The following is a 21,703-nucleotide window of genomic DNA, read 5'->3' on the forward strand; positions in this document are numbered from 1 at the left end:
AGGTTTGCCTGCTGTAACAGCAGTACAGAGCATTGCTGTTTGGAAGACTGTGGCTGGAAGCTTCAATATATATATATACACACACACAGGCTGACTGTCCAATGGTGCGCTGGCGGCCTGACCCTGCAGCTCGCGCAGTCTCGCGCTACTTTCCTGCAGAGCCAACCGGCCGGACTGGGAGGCGCGCGCCCCTCTGGCTTGGGCGCGTGCACTCATACACACACGCGCGCGGGGAGCGGGCGCTCGCTCCCCTCTGGCTTGCGCGCGCGCACTCACATTTACACACACACACGCGCGTGGGGGGGCGGGCGCGCGCTGCCAGCCTGGGTGTGTGGACGTCGGGAGCAGCCATAGCAAATCCTGTGTCTAGATGCTATATGTTTTGCAGAGGGAGTGAGAGAGGGAGCAGGCAGGCTGGCTGAGGTAAGAAACGCCTGGGCGAAATGCAATGGTTAATACGAGCAGAACAATGCAATAAGGGGAGGAAGGCGGAGCTCATTTATAAATATAAATATATATAGAGTGTATATGGCTTGTTGTTTAGGTTGCCTCTTGCTTGTGCGCTCACCTAGCGGTTTTATGAATCAAGTCGCAATTTGCTTGCAACACTGTTACACACACACAATCCCGAGTGAGGGATTGATACATCAGCAGGCTCACACATATTGAAGTAACCCAGTCCACCTTGTGGGAACCGATGTCTGTATATGTTTTGTAAATGCACTGGTTTGTTCTCCCCCATCGCTATTTTTTTTTCTATTCCCTGTTAACATTTAATGTAACGGCAGCCCAGCAATCCTGAGGCGATTAAAGGTGGATTTTTTTTATTACGGGACAGTGGAAAGCTGCAGTGAGAGAGAGAGACACACAGACTGACTGGTGGAAGCAACCACAAATCTTCCTCATTTTATCCAATAGCAGACGTGTCAGCCTGTTTACTTCACCTTTTATTTATTTTTTTTCTCCACTGTGGTTTCACAGTGCTTCAAGTAATCTCTTGCTAACCGAGTTGGCAATGAATGAGTGAGGACAGTAACAATGGCTGCTGAGGGGAGACAAGACTGAGAAATACTCCTGGTTATGTCCACAGATTGCACCGTACTATGTGAAGGAAAAAGGGTGTCCTGCATTTAGACTTTGATTCCAGTCATTTTGTGAGACAGTATTTGTCTCTTCACCCCCCTCCCCCAAAAAATTAAATCTGATGGGTCAGTTTATTTTTTTATTAAACTGCCTTGTTGACATAGGGTTGGCTGGAGGGGGCAGTGTGAAATCTCGAGAACTCCGGGAATTAGGCTTTGCATTTGGGCATAGTTTGGAATTTCACTCTAAGTCAACAAACGTTTTCCTACCTTCACACTAGCAATAGCCTTCCAAGGATGATGAAATAAAACGGAATGATAAGCATGCAGTTTTTTTTAACTCTTGCGACCCATTAAACTTTGCTCACCTCACTGAACCGTGCAACATAGGTCAATAGTGATAATCTGATGGAGGCTGATAAGTTAGCTTTTATTACATCTTGTGTAATATTTCTCAGCTTTCTATAGTGGAACTTTCACTTTGCGATACTTAAAGGCAAACTGATTTTGTTCACTGGTCCCATTACGAGTGTTTCGGATTTAGTGAAATTTTGAAGGGAACATTGTAAGAAAGGTTTATATCTACGAACCTTGCTCAGGTATGTTCGAATTATTGAAATTTCTGTGCTAATATTTCATACGTTATTTACAGATGGCTTACTCACATGTCGTGGTGTTTGTAGCCACCATATTCTGTGGTGTTTTTTTTAAAGAGCAAAGTAATGATCCAACATCATTTTGGAGTGGTTGATTTGTGTTTTTCTTACTGAGATTGCTTCTTGAGGGACCATGAGTGTGGGACTTCACTCACACGAGTGAGAGGAGTGGTTAGGTGATGTCAACCTTGTGCTTTAATTGTCTGCAGTCTGTCGGAGAAGGAGGAAACCGAGGAATGCAAGGAGAATAGTTTTGAGATCGTGGAGAAAGGTAAATCAGGGTATGGTGGCATTGGCCTGGTCTTGACCATGGATGCTGTTTCTCACAGCCAAAGATGTTAGATTCTGCTTTCAGTACAGTGTTTATGTAACCTGTTTTAGAATTGGATTCTGTGACTTGGGTTATCCTTGTGAAAACATGAAAATCAATTGCCTTGGTTCTGAACTTGTTGAGAATGTAGGCAAAAAAAGGGCAAATCTAGTGCTTGAAACACAGAAAGAAACAAGAGAAAAGTTCACAAGAATGCTGATCATATTTTAGTAAAAGCAAAAGTGATTGTGATAGAGCTTGGGAGGGAAGAGCCAAAATATTTGAGATTTGTCTATTAGTAAATAGATCTTCCTTTTGTATTTTCTGTTATAGGTGAGCTTTTTGAACACCTCTATGTAAAGCCCCACCATACTAAATATATCTTGCATCCCTTTAACTGACGAACTGGAAGGATGTGATAGTAACAATTCTGCAGTTAAATGGTCGCAGTGTGCATAATTTTAAACAAACATCATCTTTCATCCAACTAATTGGAGATATGGGTTGGCAACAGCAGATATCAGGAATCTTTCCTCGGGATGTACTTGGTTGTCTCTTTTTTTTGAGCTGCTTAAGATTTTAAAAATTCTTTCCTGGGATGTGTGCGTTGTTGGCAAGGCAGTGTTTTCTTGCCCAATCATAATTGTCCTTGAGAAAGTGGTGGTGAGCTGCTTTCTTAAACTGCTGCAGTTCATCTGTTCCAGGTACACCCTTTATTTCTAACAGAACTGAGTTCCAGGATTTTGACTCGGCGACAATGAAGGAATGTTGTGAAGATAAACTTTCAAATCAGATGGTAGAGGTCAAGGGCAGTCATTCTCGCCTCACTTCTGGAGCTCGGCTCTTTTGTCCATGTTTGAACCAAGGCTGAAATGAGGTCAGGAGTTGTGTGGCCCTGGTGGATCCCAAACTGAGTGTCAGTGAGCAGGTTATTGTTAAGCAGATGCCACTTGATCGTGCTGTTGATAACATCTTCCAGCATTTACTGATAACCAAGAGTAGACTGATGTGGCAATAGTAATTGACCACGTTTGATCTGTCCTGCTTTTTATGTACAGGACATACATGGGCAATTTTCTACATTGTCGGGTAGATTCCAGTATTGTAATTTGGCTAGGGGGTGGCAAGTTCTGGAAGTCTTCAGTCTGTCAAGGCCCATAGCCTTTGCAATATCCAGTGCCGTCAGCTATTTCTTGTTATCATGTGGAGTGAATCAAATTGGTTGAAGACTGAGATCTATGATGCTGGGTACGTCTGGAGAAGGCCAAGATAGATCATCCTCTTGGAACTTCTAGCTGAAGATTGTTATGAATGCTTCAGCCTCGTCTTCTGATGTGTGGGGCACCCCATCATTGTGGATGGGGATATTTGTGGAGCCTCTTTCTCCAGCGAGTTATTTAATCCACCACCACCATTCATAGCTAGATGCGGCAGGACTGCAGAATTTAGATCTAATCTGTTGGTTGTGGGCTTGCTTAGCTCTGTCTTATCACTTGCTGCTTATGCTGTTTGGCATGCAAGTAGTCCTGTGTTGCAACTTTGCCAAGTTGACACAGCATTTTCGGTATACCTAGTCCCACTCTTGGCATGCCCTCCTGCACTGAAGGGCTGTAATCTTACTCTGGTTCAAAATCCAGTTTAAAACATCAGGGTAAAGCTCACTCAGTTTATAACAGTCATTGAGTATAGATTGGATTAACCGCAACGTTGTATTTATGGTAGTTACCGTTTATCATTTTACCTCCAGCCTTCCTCTCGCCTACCACTGCGCCTTCAACAAAATGCCACCCGGTTCCTGAAATCACTGTTGCTGTGGTGATGTTCAACATATGCTACATGCCTTCCAGTGCTCCATCTCATCCAAGAGATTAATTTTGATGTATGACCATATGGTATTATTGGTTGACTATGTTATCCTAGAGGCCTACATAGGCAGTCTGGATTTGTACCCACTGCTCTGCACTCTGCATACCCACCCCAGAGTTTACTGCATAGTGATCAGGAACTAATTTAGCTCAGGCTGATTGAGATGCCTCAGGTGCTGCTTTGTCTGACATTGACATAAAGCAAGAATCAAACTAGGTTTCGTCATCAACAGGCAATAGACTATACAGGCTTATTATTTCTCCAATAATAGTGTATACTATTAAAATGCTTGCATAATTATATTTCATTGTGTGTGCCTTTTAGATTTCAGCAGATTCCATGGCAACTGTCAATGTCTACTGCTCGCTGTTATTGATGTGCAATGACCTCCATTTTGACAAGATTAGCAAATGTGACAATCAGTGCAAACTTATCACTTGATAGATTACTGGGAAGTAATGCCTTTAGCACACATCATTTTGAATAAGAATGCAGGGAGATGAAGTCTGAAAAACACAGGTTAAACTGCATTATTAACCATGCAAGTGTGTTGCTGTCACCCCATTATAATCGAATTTACATCTTGATTTAGGCAGAATCTTCATATTGCAGGGCAAATTGATTTATCACAGCATTGTTGACATTTGTAAAATTTCCTGCTATAAAAATGTAACTCCTCAGATCTGATGCAGCAAACATTACAGAAAATTGTCAAGTTGCTGCTGTGTACCACAAGTTCGATTCTGTATCCATGCCCTGAGTGGGTGCCGTGAAAGCTGGCATATGGGAGTGACAGCAGTTTGTTCACACTCTTCAGGACAGAATGTGAGGGGGAGGTCAAATTAGATCTCACTCCACAATGCAACTCCCAAGTGTCAAGATCAGAGATACAAAGTTTAGTTCTGTTTCACAGGTTCAAGGTGCTAGTATAGAGAAACTTTCTCAAGTGCCATGTCAATGAGATTTCTTCAATGCACAGTGGAAGAATTTATATACCTCAGGATGTCCCATAGCACCTCACAATCAATGAAGTACAACAAAGGATTGAAACAATTTCACTGGTCATTAGAGACCCTTCATTCCTCCAGCTCCTACCCATTTTAAAGCACTTTGGTAAAGAGAGATGAGAGGATATAAAGACCAGCCAATTGTGATGGTCATAAGGAACTGATCTGAATAAACATTTGCATTGTTCTTGTTAGCAATTTAATATTTTTAGTTCAATTTAACATGTACTCTTAACTGTACAACAGTTACAGTTTGTATGCTACGCCTTCCTGCAGAACAGTGAGGGTCTCTGATGGTGAAAGAGATCATTTATCCTTGATGGCCAGTTTGATAATTTCTTACCCCTTTGTTGCTATTTTTGACAGTCTTAGATTTATTCTCTGTTGAAAGTAAACAGCCATCTTAACTGAACCTGTAAGGTTATTTCTTGAATATTTGAGGAGTTTGCAAGAGATGCTACCTTCCCTTTAGAAACTGCAGCAAGTGGCTGCCTAAAACACGCTTTAAGATTCTAGAATGCAAATGAAGTGTCCAATGCCTGTTTAGGTTCCCTTGTTGGAATTAGTTGGCGATGTGCGGAGTAGGACCTGCTCTGCTAGAGATTTTTCTGAGAGCCTTACCACTTCAGAAATTGTGTAGACATAGGACGAACAGAAGTACTCCTAGAACTTCAGAACAGTTGCAATAAACTCACTAGTTTCTGGCGTCACTCCACCCTTGGCTCCCCAGGACTTGCCTTTGGGCTGCTACAGCTGAGACAAGTGGCCTGACATTTTACAAAAAGAGGCAAGCTACCTGCAGAAATGTGACAGGCACCAGCCCTGGAGCTCACATGCAGTGTAGCTGATTGCGGAGCTAAGCTCTCTGTATCCAGCAATGTCACTTAACTCCAACCTCAGAAGGGAACGGCGATTCCAGTGGTGATGCAACGCAAGCTGCATGGGGTGAAATGAATCGTCCCACCGGTGTTCACTCGTTCAGCTTTCTTTTAGTCCATTGCATATACAGTACTAAGGTATCGAGGTATTGGTCTGGATTCAAATTCAGCAGGTTAGATGGTTATATTTATGTATATAATGTGTAGATGTGCATGCATATATTTATAATGAAATTGATCATGTGTTGAATTGTCCTTTTAACTAGTTGTGAGAACAAAATAAATTAAATATATTTTATCACTGGGGTTGGGGGCGAAAGTAACAATTTTAATCCTCAGTGACTTTATGCTGTTTTGCTGGTTGATGTGGTTTGTTAGGAGTGCGAGGTATGCGTGATTGTGATAGGGTGTTATACATTTATGCAATGAGAATGAAATAAATCTTGAGGGCTGGGGATGAGTGGAATAAAGGTTGACAGCATCCAGTAGGGAGCTGAGAGTGCAGCAGAGAATTCATTAAGGGAAGATTGCTGACCATCGTACGAGAAAGGATTCAGGGTAAGAATGGCTGCGCAGGGGCTAGTGTGGATGACAGGTGAAGATTCTGCTATTCTTGGCTTTTGAGGAGAAGAAATGTTAACAATGCTTGAAAATGCCATTGACTGGGTGGCAGGGAGGTAGCTGGTTTTGTTGTTTGTGTAATGTGATATTGTATACACTGAATCATATATTAATTAGTTAACGGTAGTCCAACCTGATTAACTGACCTTTTGATTGGGACAGTCACACTGCATTAACTAGATTCAGTTGTATTTAAGATGAAAATGACAGTGCTCCTTTTTGAGTTGAAAAATGGTGGGATTGTGATTCACTGAAATTCTACTTGTTTAATTATGTACAAAAGCTGTCTTTATCTATTACAAGTCATCTGGAAAACAATCCTCCCAAACACGACTAGAAAAAAAGCCCAAATCAAATTGGGAAAAGAAAATAACACAATTGGGGCAGTGTTCGGTTTGTGATATGATGTGGTTTCAGTGAGATTCTACATAGAATAGCAACTTGCTGTTTATTCAATCTGGAGCTGGCTTTCCTTTTCATTGTGCAAAAAGTCATTTTTTAAAAAGAGATCTTAATTTAGAATGACTATCCAAGCACATATCCAGATCACTGCTTCGTAAAGCAATTCCTTTTCTTAAAATAACTGGAATTCATCAGCGTGCTCATTTCCAAAGCTGCAGAACTTTCAATACGTGGAGATTTATAATTTTCAGATGGAACATTTGTCGCACTTGAAACTAAAACCAAGACTATCACTGAGGCAGTGTTCATCCAATGTACCTTCCATTATTCTCTGTTTCTTGAAGGTATAACTTTCTGCTGGACTGTGCTTCCACAGGGCTTTGTAGATTCCAAATACCCTCACTCAGACTTGTCCATATGTGGCGGTGAGTAGTGGAATTGTGATCTACTACAATGGTGGTTGTGGGGACAGATTAAACATTGGCCTGAATGTGTTGATTTTCTTGTACTTTGTTTTTTAACTCAATTTTAGAAATTCTTTTAAGATGACTTGCGCTAAATAAAAACATCATTCGTGTGTGTGTGTATATATATAAAAATATAAATAAATTAATCATTATCCTAGTGAATCACAATCCCATTACTGATCTTCCAAAAAGAATGAAGGAAAGAACAGCACAGGAATAGGCCCTTCGGCCCTTCAAGCCTGTGCTGATCATGCTGCCCTAACTAAACTTAAAAAGAAACCTTCTGGAAGCCAGGTAAATAAGAAACGTTGAAGGAATAAATAAGAAACATTGTCATTTTCATTTTAAATTAGATGCAGTGCTAAAATCACTGAAACGAGCGTAACTGTTCCAATTGAAGGTTCATTTAATTAGGTATTTAATGGCCTAAATGTTAAGCTTGGGTCATATGGTGTTGCCGAGCATCATTGCTGTTTCTGCTCCTCCTCAACTAATCTTGTGCTTATCTGAGACCTTGGCATGCATATTTGTCCAGCAAGAGTCATCGATATCAATCTTTATCGATTAATTTACGGGATGTGGGTATTGCTGGCTAGGCCAGCATTCATTGCCCATCCCTAGTTGCCCTTCAGAAGGTGGTGGTGATAACTCCTGGCCTCAACACCTGCTATTCCGCCTGTTTAGGACTTTGACGTTTACAGTGGCACCACTAACTTCCTCCAAAGCTAAAATGTGCTGACTTGCATAGACAGGGAAGTGGAGGCTAAACCTTCCTGGCGTGGGCTAGGTACAAAAAGGCAATGAAATGATGATGGGAACTTAAGCTTACAGAGTTGTAAAAGCAGTGAGTCCATTCTTACAGAAATTTGTTCCATAAATATTTATGCACCTCGACAATCATGTTTCTCCATTTTATAGTTGCACGCCACAAAAACAATAATGAAGAACGATTACTGAATTAATTTCAGTGCTCGGGTATTCTCCCATTCCCATTACAGCATTAACAAGCTTCATATTTCACTGAACTCAACATGCTTTGTGTTGCTTAAAAATTGTAGAGCATCACGTAATTCACATTAATCTTTGAACAGCCTGTATTGCTGAATCATCAATTTTGGTGCAGAACTGTTTCTGCAGTCCTTGGAGGGATACGGATTTAGGTCTGTACTGCCTACTTACATTCTCACAGTTGAAAGTTCACCTCCCTACTCAAGTCTAGCCCACATATAATATACATAACAAATATTATCATGCTAAGTTGCTTATTTTAAGTATAAGAAATGAAGTGACTTACTTTCAGTGGGATTTTCACCATTATTGCTGGCATGAGCTGACAAGTGAGTCATGTTTTTGGAAACAATTCACAAGATGAGTTATTTCCCTTTTAAGAGATCTCCGATGCCCTGACATACAGACATGAAGGGTCTCCAATGTGACCTGATCTCTTACTCTATATAAGCCTTGGAGTATTTGATTAATTTTTTTTCAGATGAGGGAAAGAGACGATGAGACAGTGTTTGGAAGTGGGGCGGAGTCGGTGTCTTCATCAAGTATACCTTCAGCCTGGAGCTGTGACAGGAGGGGGCAGGGAAAGTTGGGAAATCACCGTGCTCTTTTATTGTATGTTACTGTGACCCCCCTCTCACAAAGTGGGCTGACCCTGAATGCAGAATGAAGGAATGTTTTCTCAAAAGGAAGTTTTGCTCTTGCCTCCTGTGATGGAGAAAGCCAGGAGGTGAGGATTTTTTTGAGCTCTTCCTTACTTGACTACTGACTGATCATTCAACATCAAGAGAAAGAATTAAAGGTTGGCATTCTTTTGGGAACTTTGGCTATAACTGTAATGGGCGCTGGAACAGGATACTTGAGTGACCTGTCAAGCGCCGAGGGCACTGATTATTGCATAAGGCTTTCACCAGCAGAAGATCTTTTGGAGCACATCTATGATATTCTTGGGATGAATCTGCAGAAAGATTGTGACATGACACTTCCAAAATGTAGACCTCTCAAAATAAATCTACATCTGTCCAGTGCGGAATGATAACCCCACCACCCCCAGGAACAGAATTTCACAGACTGATGATCTTCTGAGAGTGATTTCTCCTCATCAGGCTGAATGGCCTCCTTCTGTGCACTGTAGGAATTCTATGATTTTATCTCTGTCTTAAAAGAGAGATCTCTTATTTTTCAACTGTGTCCCCTAGTTCTAATCTTCCCCACAATAGTAAACATCTTCCAGGGTATCCTCCCTATCAAGTTCCTTCAGGATCTTGTATGTTTCAATAAGATTACCTCTCATTCTTCTAAACTCTGTTCCCCACAGCCCTTTTCCTGTTTGGAGCCTGTTTCTCCACTCTCTTTTCTCAACTTAACTGGGACCTGTTTCTGTCTCCTGTCTCTGTCCACTACCTGGGACTTCCTTTGGGACCTCTCCTTGTCGTCCTCCCCTTTTTGGGACCTCTCCCTGACCCCTCTCCTTGTCCCTTGACTAGAACACTAGTCTTTCATGGTTCTCTGATCCAGCTTTTTGCACTTTTTTTTCTCTTTCTTCCTGTGCAGGCACCATGGGCCTGTCCTGGGCCTGAAGAAATCAAAGATGCAGTTCTGGTGAATTGTGCATGTACAGCCTGCCCCCAGACTGCATTGCGGGAAGTCAGGGGTTAGTTGATACTTTGAGTTCCTGAACTCCATGCTCATCATTGAGGTCAGTTTAGGTTTCATAATGCCTCGCAGTGATTGGTAGCAGTCTCTCTGACTCTGGAAGATGTGATGTGGAGATGCCGGCGTTGGACTGGGGTAAACACAGTAAGAGTTTTAACAACACCAGGTTAAAGTCCAACAGTTTTATTTGGCAGCAAATGCCATTAGCTTTCAGAGCGCTGCTCCTTCATCAGATGGACTCCATCTGACGAAGGAGCAGCGCTCTGGAAGATGTCACAGGTGAACCTGATCCTGCCCCCACTTGGACTTGAGCAGAACCCCTGTGTAGTGAATAACAGCTGGAACTCTGGCTGCTTTATCCTGCACAAACTGGGTGGCCAACTATCGTGTCCTAGCTAAGGTCAGATAATGTGGTAAGCCTGCTGTTGGTTAAATGGGACATTGTTGCAATGGTCACAAATTTTATGACTTCAACACCTCTGTGTTTATGTCTGTATAATATATTTGTTTAGATGGATGAGGTCCCATTTTAAAACATGAAATTGAAGGATACAAACCTATAACCTGGCTTTCTTCAAAAGCACTACAACTATAAAGTGCTGATGTTCTGTCACATGCCTTTATTTCTAAAAGTTTGAGAATCAAATGTTAGTTCCATGATCACAGTTTAACATGGAATTTAATACAATAGGCTGTGGATTAAGGGAATACTTTTACGGTTTTTTAATCTACAATAATCAGGTATTATTGTACCTACATAGGCATCCCATTAGTACTGTAAATGAGTTGATGCTAGTACTTTTGGAGGTCTCTAAGGAAAAGATTTCAGGAGATGTGCTTCTTAAGAAGCCTCCTGAGACAAAAGGCGAACATAAACGGTGGCTTATTATAGCAATGGGTGCTGACACTTCTGATTTTCACATTGCAGGTCTATGTAGAACCTCTCCCCGCCAACAACAGAGAACTTAATGGCCAGAAACTTAAAAGTTGATAGTGGAACCTTTCCATGGTCATGTGCATTGTATTTGTTTCCAGTATTACGTTGTGGGGTGCCAGCTAACTGATACCAGTCATAAACAGGGTATAATTTATCCCACTAGCTACTTCGTCACTTTGCAGAATGTTTTAGTTGATAGTTTGTAATGCAAGTATGACAGAAGGTGCTTCCTTTTCTCTTCTACCTGTTTGGTTTAACACAGTTTTACTACATTTTTGTAAAGTGACTCTGAAGGACAAAAGATTTATATTCAGAAAATACCATAATTATACAACCTGAATGTCAGTCCCCTGTGTCTCATTGTCTTTGCTTCAAATATAGGAATTTAGTTGCCATCCAAAAGAGTAATGTATTACTCTTATGAGTTAGGATCATCACCACAAATCCAGTATTTGGATGGCAGAGTGTAGAGTTTTGTCTGACTGGGGAATGATGCAGACCTATATAAAGACACATTTGCTGAATCTGTACCACTTTTAGCAGGTATTGTTCTCAAACTCAAGGCAGCAGTATAAACTATATTATCACTTTGCAGTTTGTTTCTGGTATACGTTCATAGTGCAAGTACTTACTTGTTGAAAAGCTGCTTGTTCAATAAAAGTATAATCTGTAAGGCTGATTTTACAACAATATTTAAAATGATTGCAAGAAGACTTTGGCTGTGTGCAAGCTCCAAATACTGTTATGACCCGACCCTGTGGCCCTCAGATACTTTCGTTGTAACTTGTTGTTTCCAATGGACTGGTATTTGGAAAGAAAGCTGTGCCATAGGATATCTTTTTTTTAGGATATAATTGACTCTTTAAATCCTTAACAGGCAATCATACCAATATAGTTTTGTTAGATTGCAGTTGGAACACGACAGATTGTGTTCTGGAACCTTATTTTTTCCACAATTATAATTTCCAACCCATTATCTTTCAGCTAAAGTATCAGTGTGTGTCTTTTGATTATATGCTTGAGTGAACACAATGGAAACTGGTACAGCGTAGCCCTTCAGAATGTGATCTCGTTTCGGAACAGCCGTTTCCAATATTAGCAACAGACTGCTCATTAATTAGCAAAATACAAGGCTGACCAAATGTAGAGAGCAATAGGTTCAATTACAGTTTAATGATTTCAAGCTATGATGCTCACTAACATTTGATGAGCATCATGACACAAACCAGTGTCTTGCTCAAGGGCTGTTTTCAGGCATGCTACAACATGTTGTACTGTACCTCAGTGTGATGGAACATGGGTTGCACCTGCTATTCCCTGTACAGTCAACTTCTTCACTTTTCTTGTTTGGCAGGTGAAGGATGGGCACTTTCCTACAGCAGTGACTCCTCAAATACTGAAGCAGCCCATGTCCAAATGTAGCAAGATCTGAACAAAATCCAGCCTTGGGCTGACAAGTGGCAAGTAACATTCATGCCACGCAAGTGCCAGACAATGGCCACCTCCAACTAGGAAGAATCTAATCTTCACCCCTTGACATTCAATGGCATTACTATTATCAATCCCCCACTATCAACATCGCAGGAGGTTACCATTGACTAGAAACTGAATTGGACAAGCCGTATAAATACTGTGCCTACAAGAGCAGGTCAGAGGTTAGGGATCCTGCAGTGAATAACATACATCTTAACTTTCGTAAGCCTGTCCACTACCTATAAGGCTCAAGTCAGGAGTGTGATGGAATGTGCTCCATTTGCCTGGATGAGTGCAGCTCCCACAACACTCAAGAAAAAGCAGCCCACTTGATTGGCACCCCTTCCAGAAACACTCACTCTGTCTACCACCAACAAATGTGGCAGCAGTGTGTATCATCTACAAGATGCACTCAGGAACCCACCAACACCCCTTAGGCAGCACCTTCCAAACCCACAACCACTAATATTTAGAAGGACAAGAGCAGCTGGCACATGGGAACACCACCAACTGAAAGTTCCCCGCCAAAGCACAAATCATCTTGACTTGGAACTTTCTTACTGTTCCTTCAGTTCGCTGGGTCAAAATCCCAGAAATGCCTCTCGAACAGCACTGTGGGCTCAAGTGGCTCAAGAAGACCTCAGCATCACCTTAACGGCAATTAGGGATGGGCAGTAAATGTTGGCCTAGCCAGTGATGTCCATTTCCTATAAATGAATTTATGTAAACAACATTGGACAAGTGAATATTCAGTTAAATACATTCCTACTTTTGACTACCTTATAGTCACTGAATTACAAACTGACTTAGTTATTCTAATCGGGCCATTTCATTTGTGATAAGGAGCCCCTGGTCACACTGCTTCCTAATAGCTTTGGCACTTCTTACTGGAGAGCAAGGATAAGAAGCGGCACAATGGCATAGTGGTTCGCACTGCTGCCTCACAACGCCAGGGACCCAAGTTCAATTCCGGCCTTGGGTCACTGTCTGTGGAGTTTGCACATTCTCCCCATGTCTGTGTGGTTTCCTCCGGGTGCTCCGGTTCCCTCCCACAGTCCAAGGATGTGCAGATTAGATTGATTTGCCATGCTAAATTGACCCTGGTGTCAGGGGGATTAGCAGGGTAAGTATGTGGGGTAACGGGAATAGGGCCTGGGTGGGATTGTGGTTGGTGCAAACTCGATGGGCTGATCGAGGGATTCTATGAGAGGTAACAACACTGAAGTCACACTTGGTCAACTTCGCTCAACTGCGAAGCTTGTGATTGGTTTCTTATATTATGGATTATTGCTGGAAAAAATGCATTTTGTCAAAGCTTTTCAGCAATACTGAATTTTTGTACCACCAAATGTCTATACAATGGAGTAGTGATTCTGGGAGGGCAAATTGTTCCCAGACTGAACTATGAGTGAAAGTAATTAATTGTATGGAGCAAATCCAAGACCCCAATGCAAAGAAGTTACTGAATTATTTGTGTCTTCAGATTCCATAGTTTACAAAATAATTCTGATTGGGAGACTGACTCCTGAACAGGAGGAAACCCTTTACACAATCAGGGTTTGTGAGACCTATTATCCACAATTTAAGATCAGCACCACAAATGTAATACAACTGCAATCAAACAGAACAAGCTTTTTATACTTCAATTTTTCATTTTTAATGTTGGGAAAGAGCAGGCTCTTCCTCGATTCCTCACCAATGTTAACATTAAATCCAGGTTTTGATGACAGAGTGAAGTTTGCCTCATGTTGCAGACCCCAACTGTGAAACTCACAGCTGCTGTCTCTGCACCATCTTTAGCAGGTACTCTTCTCAAACCTAAAACTGCAGTATAACCATGCCATGTGTTGCATTTACCTTTGGTTCTAGGTAACCTGGATCTGCTAATTAATCTCTTTGCTTAGGGAGACCTTCCTGCATTCAATGGCTTCAGTTGCACCCAAAAATGGCCTGTGAGTCTTACATTTATGCGCAGTTGTCTCAAACCCTACTTTGTCTCTTCATATAGTACTGGGACCTTGGGATTTAATCAGATATTTGTCTTTCATGGGTGCTTTTCTTTTAGCCTGAAATGTTAACTCTGTCTCTTTTTCCCTCCATAGATGCTGCCTAACCTGCTGAGTATTTCCAGCATTTTCTGTGTTGATTTCAGATTTTCAGCATCTGCAATGTTTTGCTTTTAAGTTAACCCAAGGTGTGGTGAAGTTTAGCGTGAAAGCACTGAGTATTCCTCCTGGTATAAGGAGCAACTGGAGCAGTGGTTATGAGAGTCATGCGATTGAGGAATCCTGAACAAGCCACACACTTCCCTTTCATTCAATTGTCGTGTTTGACTTAACTCCTCTGCATTTCGTTCTGCACTCTCCCTCTGCAGATTCCTATCTTTTCTTAAGCCTGCAGCATTTTACTGGCTTCCTCCCATTTCATTTCTAATCCAGGTTTAAAACTTCTGTTTCTGTGACACAAACCCTTTTCCCCCTCCCATTCACCTCGTAGAATGACAGGTTCAATGCAGTGGTGAAAGGCAATTTTCTGATTACCCAGATACACTATTGAACCGCTAATTGTTTCACCACTGAGGAAAACAACTTCATATTGCCCACCTTTTGTCTGATTGGCACTGCACTGAGAAACTGACCTATTTTCAAAATGAGCTTTAGCTTAGCTGCATTTTACAATTACTCCAATCGAAATCCTCTGAAAAATTCTTGGACAGAATATCAGGGAGTCTAAAATGTGGCCCTCGAGGATTTCTTTAAATACTTAAGAGTGAACATTTCCTTTGAAATAAGTTTCAAAGTACTTACACAGTTGCATCCAAATGTGAAAAGACTCTAGAAGGTTCATTGCTCTCTTTGCTGAATAAAGTCTGATTTTCATTAGAAATGGGCACAACCTCAAAATTATCAACTATTCTATTTACTCTTTGGTGAAGAGATTAGGTCATATTTTTCTCCGTAAACAAATGCATCTATATATCCAAGTTCAATGCTTTACTCACACTCTCGGCCTGCTTATTTAAAAGAGAAAAATTGAACTAGAAATTGTGTTGAAGAGCTTTGTCACAACTGCAGTCATTCTGATGATGTATAAGTTTGTTGTTGGAGTTATGTTCTGACTGCCCAACTGTAGCAGTTGCCAGATCACCATCTGGGGGGAAAAAAAGTACCTTTTAGACCAACTTTACATTTGTGGTTGCAATCAATTATTCTTGTGATACCTCTTTCCTCAGCATGTCTTTCCCCTTTCTGTTTGTTTCAGATTATTTCTCTTTTTCTCTCTGTGCTAAAGATATTCTGAATTAGTGACGGACAAATTACTAGTTCTTTCCTGCTAACATTAAATATTGAATACCTTGGCTGCAAGGTCTACCCTGGCCTCTCCATGGTATATCTGCTTCTCATGTACTGTAGTTTGGTCTAATTAGTATTCTGTTTTTAAAAAACATCCCACAATCTGGGAGGTGAGTCACATAAACAATTTTGTAAGCTTTTAAAACTTAGGAATGTGCAATATCTCAACTGAATACTTCGTGGAGTGGTGGGGTTGGGAATTTGCCACAAGTGTTTCTCATCTTGCTGCCTTCACCTCAGTTGGTTGGCAGTCGGCATTGCAGAATTATATCCCGCTGGGTCTGAGACAAAAGTACATTTTGGATCTGCAATCTGGTGCATTTTTCAATGTCACTTTTGTGTTTAATTACACTCCCCCCCCCCCCCCCCCCCCCCCCACCCACCCACAATTTTGTGCCTCCCTTTCTCCCCCCCTCCCCCACACAATTTTGTGCCTCTCTTTCTCCCCTCTCACCACCACCACTGCCTGAGAAAGGTGACTCTTGTTGGATAAGGTGCCAGAGACATTGACAGTCCAAATGGTCACCTTACATCAGTGGTTCCCAAAGGGTGTGCGGCGAGAGAGGATGGCAAGTGTGGCGGGAAGATTCAAGGACAATCAAAGAAACATTTAAACATGGTTTAAACAAGCATTGTTTTATACTTTCTGGATGTCCCATGATCATATTATAAAGTAGTAGCGTTCTATGTTATGAATCAAGCACTGCTAGGAGTTGTTTTTTTTTGTATTTCTTAATTTCTTATCAATAAAAAATTCGGTGTGGCGTGAGCAAATTTTTATTCCGAAAGTGTGGCCCAGTGAGAAAAGTTTGGGAACCACTGCCTTACATGTACAAGTTTGCCAATTTTCATTTACAAATTCCTCTGTGGACTTGCTACATGTACTTCTGCAATCTCTTCCAAGCTTGTAACCTGTCCTCTTGACTGTGATCTGTTGCATATGGCACTCCTCCCCTCCCCACACTCCACCTCCTTCATTCCTGTATTGTTGATGAAATATTCATTCACCATACTCTTGTACTTTTGGATGTCTTTCTACACCCTTCAAGTTCATGCAACCTGTCCTCATAATTTAAGCTTTCAATTTCCAGTATAATTCTGGTGATTCTGCACTGCACCCCTTTCAAAGTCAGTAAATCTTTCCTAAGGTTCAATACTCAAAACTATAGTAACTTTAGATGGGATATGACCTAGGCTTCATACAGCTGAAGCAACACTTTCTTCCCTTTTTAGTCCAGTCCCCTTATGATGAAGGATAATAGTCCAAGAACTATTTTTGATTACATATTGTACCTGTGATTATTTTACATGGACATTGAAATCTCTTTGCTTCACAGTCCCTGATCTATTACCACTTAAGTTTTTGTAATTCTTATATCCATGATGGATGATTTCATGCTTCCTCACATTGACCCTTATTTGTCTATGTCCCTTTGCACTTTCCTGCTCTTACCTACACAACTTTCGATGTGTTCTAACTTGTTGTCAACTACAAACTTAGATATTGTTACGGACAGGAAGGGGGTTAATTTAATCATCGAATCCCTTTCGTGCAGGAGGAAGCCATTTGGCACATCAAGCCTGCACATACAGCAATCCCTCTCAGGCCGTGTCCCCGTAACCCCATTTATTTACCCTGCCAAACCCCTGACACTAAAGGGAAATTTAGCATGGCCAATCAACCTAACCCGCACATCTTTGCACTGTGGGAGGAAACCGGAGCACCTAGAGGAAACCCACGGAGACCCAGGGAGAATGTGCAAATCCACACACACAGTCACCTGAGGCTGGACTTGAGCCCAGGTCCCTGGTGCTGTGAAGCAATAGTGCTAACCGTTGTGCCACTGTATTGCAGCATTAAACAGCATATATTCCTCTTCTCACCATCTGACTGTAAACATTAATTTATTTCCCTGCTTATAAGCGGTAGCATATTGTCCAACCCTTAGGTTTTGGTGTGATCCAATTTTCTATTAATAACCCCACAGCAAACTCGAGACAGGGTGATCTCAAAGAGTTAGTTTATTTTCACGCATTCAAAATGTGAAAGGAGTGTTGCAATGTCACCTCCACACTTAGACAGTAAAGAGAAGGATAGAGAAAAGAAAGATTTACAGTACAGAGACCACAGAAAATAAATTTTCGTTTATATGAGTTTCAGAGTCCTGAATCCAAATCCAATGAGGTATTCCTTCAGGGAGTCGCCAGGCTGAAAGCCAATATTGTAGAATTCACTTTTCCAGTGACGTTGATTTCACATGATGAGATGGGTACACAGAGCTGAATCGATCTTGTATGCAATGGTTCAGAATTTCCAGCAGAAGCAGTTTGGATTGGGCCAGGCGTTCAATCTGGCAGAGCTCCTTTTCTGTGAGGCTGCACGTCAGATGGAAAGTGACAGAGTTTTTCAGTTCAGTAAGGCAATATTACTTGTTCTGCAAGTCAGAGGACAATGTCACATGACTACCACCTCTCCATCTCTTGATCAATTGGGCCAGTGGTCTGACGAATGGCAGATGGAGTTTAATTTAGACAAATGCGAGGTGATGTAGATTGAACCAGGGCAGGACTTACTCAGTTAATGGTAGGGCACTGGGGAGAGTTACAGAACAAAGAGATCTCGGAGTACATGTTCATAGCTCCTTGAAAGTGGAATCACAGGTGGACAGATTGATGAAGAAGGCATTTGGCATGCTTGGTTTCATTGGTCAGAACATTGAATACAGGAGTTGGGACGTCTTGTTGAAGTTGTACAAGACATTGGTAAGGCCACACTTGGAATACTGTGTGCAGTTCTGGTCACCCTTTTATAGAAAGGATATTATTAAACTAGAAAGAGTGCAGAAAAGACTTACTAGGATGCTACCGGGACTTGATGGTTTGAGTTGTAAGGAGAGGCTGGATAGACTGGGACTTTTTTCTCTGGAGCGTAGGAGGCTGAGAAGTGATCTTATCGAGGTCTATAAAATAATGAGGGGTACAGACCAGCTAGATAGTCAATATCTTTTTGCAAAGGTAGGGGAATCTAAAGTTAGAGGGCATAGGTTTAAGGTGAGAGGGGAGAGATACAAAAGTGTCCAGAGGGGCAATTATTTCACACCAGAGGGTGGTGAGTATCTGGAACAAGCTGCCAGAGGTAGTAGTAGAGGTGGGTACAATTTTGGCTTTTAAAAAGCATTTAGTAATTACATGGATAAAATGGGTATAGAGGGATATGGGCCAAATGCGGGCAATTAGGATTAACTTAGGGGTTTAAAAAAAAAGGGTGGCATGGACAGGTTGGGTCGAAGGGCCTGTTTCCATGCTGTAAACCCCTGTGACTCTATGACCACTTTTGACAAAGGTGAGTATTCTTCTTCGAGATTCCAATGAGATCTAGCCATTAAGAGGGAGGCCAGGACTAGGGAGAGAGAGAAGCCGAGGAGAGAAGGGCTGGTGGAGAGACCGGGACTGCGGAGGGGTGGAGAGGCCTGGCTTGGACACCATTGCTGCCACCTCTCCTCCCCTTAATCTCCATACCCCCTAGCATTTAGCTCTGTTTCAGATTTGAAGAGAGGCTGGTCAGTTGGTGTTATTTTCCTTGGAGCAGAATAGGCTGAGGGGAGAACTGATTGATATGTACAAAATTATGAGGGACATGGATAGGGTAGATAGGAAGAAACTTTTCCCCTTAGTAGAAGGGTCAGTAACCAGATTTGTATATTTAAGGTACGGGGCGGGAGATTTAGAGGGTATTTGAGGAAAAACATTTTCACCCAGATGGAATTTGGAACTCTCAACATTTGGAAAGCATTTAGATGAGCACATGAAATGCCATAACATACAAGGCTATGGACCAAATGCTGGAAAATTGGACTAGAATGGAAAGGTGCTTGATGACCAGCACTGATATGATGGGCCACAGGGTCTCTTTCTGCACTCTGATTCTAAGAATTGAAAGGAAGATTGCGAGGTCTTTGTCTTGGCAGGCGATCCATCTCTATCTGGCCAGCCTGGGTTATTAAATGCAGATGGCCTTTGTATAGCTCTCTTTGAAGTTGGGCTGTACAGTTCAGAGGGGGTTGTTAGTGGCTCCTCGAGAGATAATGAATTGTGGGTTTTCCTAAAACTATGAAGTAGCTTCTTTTGTTCCTGGGTCACAGACAGACACAATTTTAACCATTTTGTGCAGTCTTAAAAATTTTAGAAATGGCTATGAACAGATCTATGTATACTTCAGAAAAATCTAGAGTGAGGTCTTGGTCCCTTACAATATACAATTCTTGGTAGCTTTATATCATCATTATTAATGACTTGGATGAAGCAGAGGCCTAAATGATGTTCCTTATTGCCAAAGTGCATTCCTTTTATTGCTACTATCTCTATCCTACCTTCCAACGCATTATCAACCTGCGTCATGAGGTACCTTCCAATTGTGTATGTTTTTTTTTAAACGTAGGATATACAGCACTGACACAAGCTATTTGGTCCAACTAGTCTGTTCTGGTGTTCATATTACACAAAAATCTTTTATTCTATCTACCTTATCTCAGCCTTTCAGCATATCTTGCCATTCCCTTTCTTCTCCTATGTTCCCATTCCAATGGTATTTTGTTCTCTTTCTTACTGTAACAAAGTTGTTCATTTCACAAGTCTTCCATTTCTTGTCTGAGCTGCATCTGTCCTTAATGATTTCACATTCCCACTTACCACTCTCAATATACCTATAAGAAACATTTTCTGGTAGGTTTGATATTCCTTTGAAGTTTTTTTAAATATTCCCTTTTGCACCTCTTATCACATACTTTGTACCTCTGCCTTATATAACTTCTGATCTGCTGCAATTTAGCTTTTCCTTGTATTGTGGTTGCAAACTGCATAAGTGAAGTTTTTGCCTTTTTGGGGAATAAACTGGCTTTGCATTGCATTAAAAACTTATTTGAATCTTCTGATTGTGTGCAGTTAATATTCTAGTTTACAATGGTGGATGTGTTTATCATCCCTTGGAAGATGCGTTACTTTGGTTTGTGACTTTTGTTTCTGCCTCTCAAACTTAGTATCAAATCCAGTCACGTTATGATTGCTATTTGCAAGATGGTCCTTTCCTGTTGGATTATTAATTCATTCTGGTTTGTTGCTGAGCACTAAAGCCAGATTACCTTATCCTTTGGTTCTTAAACCATTAAGGATACACCTTAGAAATTAAAGTGCCTTTACTATTTGAACTGTTCTACTTTGCACAGTTGTGAGAAATGCTTTCAGTTATAATCACTGTTTGTTTCTGCTGCATGCTTCTCTGATGCCCATATTTGTACAATGCCTGCTGCCCACTCCCCCTCCCCCATCCACTAAATCACTGCAATCGGATCTGTAGAGAATTCCCACTGGAGTATTACATCCTTGCCTGCTCCTTAGTTGCACATGTAGTGTTTTCTCTGATTTAATCACTTACCAAAATCTGTAAGTTTAGTGCTGTAATATATCTGCTATTAAAATTTCTTCTCAACTTCTCTGTGCATTCTGAAGGTCCTGTAGCATGGAATATTTGGCTCCCAGTTATACCCAGCTGATAGCTAGATTTCTATAAAATGACAATGCATCATGGTAATTTGGGGAACAAATTAATGGGGTTGCATGTTTGGACTGGTCCTCCCTTTTTTGTGCCCATGTCACTGGAAACTGCTGGCATCTTGTTTTCCATCTGAAGGACTATCACCTGTGTTACAATTCCTTTGGTGTTGTTCTCTCTTCAGTAGCTAATTTAATAAATCTATCAGTTTTTAGGTAGAAGGTTAGTAATCTACTTGACTTGAAGAGATAGCTGATTGCAGCCAAACCTGATCATGTCTTCACTTCTTACTCAAATGCATGTGCTTTAGTAACAGGAATAGACCATTCAACCCTTTGAGACAACTATTAAATGAGATCATGCTGATCTGTACCTCACATCAACTTGCCTGATTTTTCTTCTTCTGTTCTCATACCTTGTGCTACCTGATCAAGTCTTCGCT

At 41.3% G+C, this 21,703-nt stretch overlaps 1 protein-coding gene across 2 annotated transcripts in view; it reads left to right on the forward strand.

Annotated features, from left to right (window-relative positions):
- The first annotated feature begins 338 nt into the window (after nucleotides 1–338).
- Nucleotides 339–21,703, forward strand: part of slc25a22a (solute carrier family 25 member 22a) — a 111,442-nt gene continuing 90,077 nt past the window's right edge. For both annotated transcript variants that reach the window (XM_078220463.1, XM_078220465.1), the window contains exon 1: nucleotides 339–423. The gene's annotated coding sequence lies outside the window, so the exon portion shown is untranslated. The remainder of the gene's footprint in view (nucleotides 424–21,703) is intronic.

Source organism: Mustelus asterias, chromosome 9, assembly GCF_964213995.1.
Source record: "Mustelus asterias chromosome 9, sMusAst1.hap1.1, whole genome shotgun sequence".
NCBI classification, from domain to species: Eukaryota; Metazoa; Chordata; class Chondrichthyes; order Carcharhiniformes; family Triakidae; genus Mustelus; species Mustelus asterias.